This window comes from Chiloscyllium plagiosum, chromosome 21 (genome assembly GCF_004010195.1).
Source record: "Chiloscyllium plagiosum isolate BGI_BamShark_2017 chromosome 21, ASM401019v2, whole genome shotgun sequence".
NCBI classification, from domain to species: Eukaryota; Metazoa; Chordata; class Chondrichthyes; order Orectolobiformes; family Hemiscylliidae; genus Chiloscyllium; species Chiloscyllium plagiosum.
Genome location: NC_057730.1, coordinates 9,315,908 through 9,322,330, shown reverse-complemented (window position 1 = coordinate 9,322,330; position 6,423 = coordinate 9,315,908). Strand labels below are relative to the sequence as shown.

At 39.5% G+C, this 6,423-nt stretch overlaps 1 protein-coding gene across 1 annotated transcript in view; it reads right to left on the bottom strand.

The window, feature by feature from the left end:
- The window catches only part of traf7 (TNF receptor-associated factor 7), a 65,786-nt gene extending 59,437 nt beyond the window's left edge, over positions 1-6,349 (bottom strand). The window contains exon 1 of the mRNA XM_043711204.1: positions 6,266-6,349. The gene's annotated coding sequence lies outside the window, so the exon portion shown is untranslated. The remainder of the gene's footprint in view (positions 1-6,265) is intronic.
- Between the last annotated feature and the right edge of the window lie 74 nt (positions 6,350-6,423).

Here is a 6,423-nt window from a genome sequence, read left to right as displayed (position 1 = left end):
CCCTCGAACTCAGCACCGCCTTCCTAACCTGCAATCTTCTTCCTGACCTCTCCGCCCCCACCCCACTCCGGCCTATCACCCTCACCTTGACCTCCCTCCACCTATCGCATTTCCAATGCCCCTCCCACAAGTCCCTCCTCCCTACCTTTTATCTTAGCCTGCTGGACACACTTTCCTCATTCCTGAAGAAGGGCTTATGCCCGAAACGTTGATTCTCCTGCTCCTTGGATGCTGCTGACCTGCTGCGCTTTTCCAGCAACACATTTTCAGCTCTGATCTCCAGCATCTGCAGTCTTCACTTTCTCTTCAAAGATATGCAGCACAGAAACAGACCCTTCGGCCCAACTCGTCCATGCCGAATAGATATCCCAACCCAATCTAGTCCCACCTGCCAAAACCCGCCCCATATTTCTCCAAACCCTTCATCCTTTTTTACACAAAAGTGATAATCAAATTGCATATTGTATATTTTCGCCAACACACAATAACTCAAAGTGGTCTAAACTGAAGCAGCAAATCTCCATTAAATATTATCTTTCAATAAGAAAGCTTGAATGTTGAAATATCATTCAGCAGCCAGAGCAACAAAGAATCAGAACCACTGTATGGTACTTGACAGTCATTCCCACACAATAATCTGTACAGTCACAGCAAAGTAATTCTAAGTTACTGAAATTAAACAAATGAAATTATTTCACTCTAATTAGTTAAAAATCTAAAACATACAACTGAGTTTTAAATTCTGCTCACTCATAAGCATTTATCTGTACAATTCAGACATTGCAAAAGGCAGATGAAAAAGGACAATTTTCACCATCTCCTTTTATGTAGGTGAAGCCTCAGGAAGGATGTATTGAACCTGGAGCATATTCAGAGGAGGTTCACGAGAATGGTTCCAGGAATGAAAAGCTTAACATATGGGGAACATTTGAGGAGTCTGGGTTTGTACTTGGAGTTTAGAAGGATGAGTGGAGATATAATGAAACATACAGAATACTGAACGGCCTGGATACAGTTGATGTTGGGAAGATGTTTTCATTGGTAAGAGAGACTAGGACCCGACGGCACAGCCTTAGAGTAAAAGCACAGCCTTTTAGAACAGAGATAAGAAGAAACTTCCTCAGCCAGAGAGTGGTGAATCTAAGGAATTCACTGCCATAGAAGGCTGTGGAGATCAGGTCAGTGAGTATACTTCAGACTGAAATAGATAGATTCTGGAGTATCAAGGGGATCAAGGGTTACGGGGAGAAAGGAGAATGGGGTTGAGAAACTTATCAGCCATGATTGAATGGCGGAGCAGACTCGATGGGCTGAATGGCCTAATTTCTGCTCCTATGTCTTATGGTCTTATCATTTCATGGCAGAAAGAGTCAATGTTATGTTTCACATCACAATATTTCCCCCATGGGAATTTATGTTAAGTGATTACTTCTCTCAAAATAAATCTGATACTACTTTATTGCAGGAGTTGCTTCATGTGTAGCCCACCAAACATAATTTTCCGTTCTTATGTATTTTGTGGCAGTACCCCTATTATTTAGGAGTATTATCTTAGGAAGCAGGTGATCTATAATTTATCATTTCAATGACCTTTAGGTTGGATTTTACGCTAAGGGCATAGGATGGAATAATAAATGTTTCTTTACAAAAAAACAGGCAAGAGTTAAAATCACAACATAGACTGTTTCCAAGGTAAAACTGGAAGAACTAAATTGCACTTAACTTTAATAAGAAGGGCATGAGATGACAGACCTAACAAACAATCAAGGTATTTTTCAATGTATAATTTCAGTTACATCACACTGTAAACTTTTGCTATAAATCCTTTGGCTTTCAACTGCGTCCTCCACAACCACCTGATGAAGGAGCGGTGCTCCGAAAGCTAGTGCTTCCAATTAAACCTGTTGGACTATAACCTGATGTTGTGTGATTTTTAACCTTTTTAAAAAAAAGTGACCAATTTCAGCGAGGAGTATATATATATATTGCAACAACAAGTCAGTACGATTAGTCAGTATAATAATGTGAAGCTTTGATATAATAACACTCAGTGGCACATAAGGAATAGCAACTACTGGACACATTTTGTAAGGAAGTCACTGATGAAAGTAATGTTTTGTGTAAAAAATATGGAACTTTCAACAGCAAATAGACAAAGTTAGCACTCAAGTTACGGAAATAAACAAAAATCTAAACATATAAAGACAAGAAATAATTTGTCAATTATTCAGTTAGAAAGAAGACAAAGACTTCATTTCATAGCATTTTCATAGACTGGTACCTGAATTCAAAAGCTAAGGATCAATGATGCTACAGCAGAAGGCTAGGATTAACATGATCGTACTGATAGCTGCAATGTGTTACTGTCATCATAGCCCAGGTTTGTACGTGAACTAGATAGAATAAGTATAGAAAGGTGCAAAAAAACCTAGAAATTGAAGGTGAGTTTTCCAGATCTCAGTAACGTTTCTGCATGCTACAAGCACCTTTGGCAATTTGAAATCTTTAAAATGCTATTTTGTTACTGTCAGGACATATTTAGAACTGTCATTTTGCAGAAAATGAAGAAAATTTACTGACTTTTATAAAGCACATATTTAATAAAGCATCAGAATACTGTAAAATGCAACATATAATAACAGAAAACTCAAGAGGCCCTCTGGCAGGAATATGAACCTTCTGTAATGACTTCGAAATTAGATTAACTTGGAAGCAGCAAAGATAAAGATTCTTCCAACCTTCAGGCAGGAATAAATGTCATGGCCGAGAGGAGGTCAAGTTAGTTGATCAATAAAAGGCAAAAATAACATCCATTTAATAACCAGAAACAATGTTTGATAATGTATCAAAGTATTTAAAATATGAACATTATTCATTGAAAATTAAGTCATTGCAAAGCTAATCCAAATGGGGAGTCAAAATAATTTCTCTAGAGTTTTAAATTTGTTTCACTCTTCACAAATCACATTGATGGTTCTTAAATGTTGTGCTATATATTCTAACTGGGAACATCAACTCTGTTAACCTGTTTGTATATTAGTTTGGAAGAATTAATAATTGCAAGTAACATTCAGATCATACATGTGGCAGGCAATGATAATTTACAACCTCTTCTCAACATTTAATGGCATTACCACCTACTGAATACCCTGTCTTCGACATTCTGGAGGTTACCAATGATCAATTTCTGAACTGAATGAACATTTGAATACTGACTACCGGTGCAGGTTAGAGGCTGGGAATTCTGCAGTGAGTGACACTTCCTGCCTTCCCAAAGACTACATCAAGTCTCAGTTCAGGAGCACAATGAAATGCTCTTCACTTGCCTGAATGGGTGCATCTCCAAAAGTACTATTAACACCATTCAAGAGAAAGCAGCTCAACTGATCCAATGTGTGCCATCTAAAAGGTGCATTGCAGCAACTTGCAAAGATGGCACCTTCCAAACCTGCATCCACTACCACATAGAAGGATAGGAGCAAAAGAAACATAGCAGCACAATTACCTGCAAATTTTCTTCAAGTGATCCTGACTGAATTGATATTGCAATTCCTACACTGTCACTGGGTCAAAATCCCAGAACCACCTTCCGTACAGCACTTTGGTGATCTGAACCAAAAGGGCTGCAACAGTTCAGGAAGGCAGTTCACCACCTTCACAAAGGCTATTAAAGATTGGCAATAAATGCTAGCCTCGGCAGCAACACTCGATTCCCAAAAGCAAATAAAAATATTTAACAGCTTAAACCCAGTACGTAGCTAAGGGTTGACAAACCTTTGAATTCCACAGATTGCGTGCACTCCAGAATCAGTTCCACAATTGTAAAATACACATTGGTGCAGACTCCGAAAAAAAAACTCAAGCTGCAATTGAAAGCAGATGGGACAGTAGATTGCGGCCATACATGGACAATTTGATGGTGGCTGCTTTACTATTTAAGCTGTAGTGTTTGATCTGGAAATCATGCCAGGAGAATGTGGTCTGTTCAAGGTAATTTATTAGCTTAGTCCTCCCTTAGGATTTTTAAAACAGTGAGTTTCTATATGATACGGCAGCAGAACAAAAAGTCTATTTCTTGATCTTAATTGACCGTTACTGGTCACTACATGAAAAATTAAATCACGCAAATTAGAATCACACAATCCCTAGAGTGTGGCAAGATGCCAATTGGCCCATTGAGTCTGCACCAACCCTCTGAAGAGCATCCCAGCCCCCTACCCCTAACCCCTAACCCTGCATTTCCCATGGCTAATTCACCTAGCCCACACAGCCCTGGACACGATGGACAATTTAGCATGGTCACTTCACCTAACCCATACATCTTTGGACTGTGAGAGGAAACCAGAGTATCCATGCAAACAAAGCAGAATGTGTAAACTCCACATAGATGGTCACCCAAGGCTGAATCGAACCCAGGCAGCAGTGCTAGCCACTAAGCCACCACGTCACCCGTAATGTGCTGTAAAAATTAATTTAAAACTATTTTAAGTGACAGCAGGATGTGGAGACAAATCATTTTTACATCAAATTACAGGTCTAGAAAGCATTTGACTAAGAATTTATGAAGGAATTACAGGTAAAAGTATGAAAGGATAAGCTGTAAAATGGATAAAAGACAGGCAGCTATAAATGACTTTTAAATATACTAGCTATTGCAATGGCATATTTAGGAGATCACTCTTATTTTCACAATTTATCAATATTCTTGACTGGGAGATAGTAATAAATGATGGAAAGACCTAATGTACCAGGGGCTGTACAATATTCGACCGAATTAGTGATCATAAGGACAGCAAATAGCACTTACAGTAATAAATTGCAGATAAATGGCACAATAAAAATTAGGTCCTACCACCACCATTTTACAATAAAGATTTAACACTGTAATACAGATATTAAGACAAACTAAAAGCAAAATACTGCAGATGCTGGAAATCTGAAATAACAGAAAATGCTAGAAAAGCTCAGGTCCAACAGCAGCTGAGAAGAGACAAACAGTTACATTGAGCGATTAACTCAATTTCTTTTTACAGATGCTGCCAGATCTGCCGAGTTTGTCCAGCATTTATTAAGAGAAAGTCTAATAATTGAGTAGTCTCTTTAAAAAAAAGTTCAAAAACATTGTTAAAAGTATATTTCTCACTATAAATTCATATACAGTATTTGCAGACTAATTGACTTTCAATTATTTATAAATGATAGGCTAGTATCATCAACAATTATAGTTCTGTATGCAGTAATTTTAAGGACACATTTATTGCCCAAATCCTGACACTCATCTAAGCATTTCCCCTTTACAGTGATAAACTATCCAGTATGGTGATGTGGTCAGGCAGAGCTTGTCCTAAGGCTTTATTTGTATTTGTTGTGGCAACTTGCAATATGACAGTTTTAAAAGATATAAAATTATGCGCCACCCACTTTTTTAAAACCCAGAGCAGCAGTCTTCCTTTCGTGTTTCTCCAATAAAATAATAACTCCCTACTTAACGCAAACTTTGGACGCCAGACTCGAACATTACACCTTCTCTAAAAGCAGATATATTTATTGTAGACCTTATAAATTGCATCTCGTGTATGACCTTTAACAATGCAAAAAAAAAAGTCTCAAAGTACTGCGCAGGCAAGATGAATTGGGACAAGGGGAAAATTTTAAAGGAGCATCTTAAAAAGAAGATAGGTTATGCAAGACCATAAATTACGATTAGGAAGAGGTAGCAATTACAAAGGCCTTTTGCAAAAGTGTGTGCGCGCGTATGGGAGGGTGGGTGCAATCCATACATTTGTATCACTGCAAATATTCGATCAGTAAGAGCACGCTTTGGGAGGGTGTTTCTCAGGCTATCGATGTGAATGCAAGCAGGACAGGTTATCTGCTTCTCTCTCTGTCTTGCACACAGCCGCCTGGCAATGAATTGGGAATGCACAGCACCTGACGGTTGACAAAAGATGGGACCCAGGGTTGATGCGGGCGGCAGGACCCAGGGTGGTGGTGACAGACGGCCCAAGATTTCAGTGGGAAGGGGAGAAGACAGCGAGTGACCAGATCCGTCCATCAGGAGACCCTGGAAAGTCTAGACCATGTCTCCCCTTCCTGTAGGAACCACTTCTCGGGTGGATTGTGTTGATAGATCCTCCTCCAAGTCTGGGTCCATTTTCCAGACATGTAACTCCAACCATTTGCATAAACAGTGTGAAAAGTACTCCCGCACACGCAGAAGGGAAAGGGAGAGGAAAACTCCATTCACCCAAACTTATGTCCTTACCCGCAAATCGCTACGCTTGACATGTTCAAACACCATCGTCTACCAACTGCCCGAAATTTCAAGGAACTAACCGAGATCCCGTGCCTGCGCATGCGCGGCTTTCGTGGAGCATGCCGGAGATTGTAGTTTCCAGAGTCCGCTACTTACGGCGGTGGGCG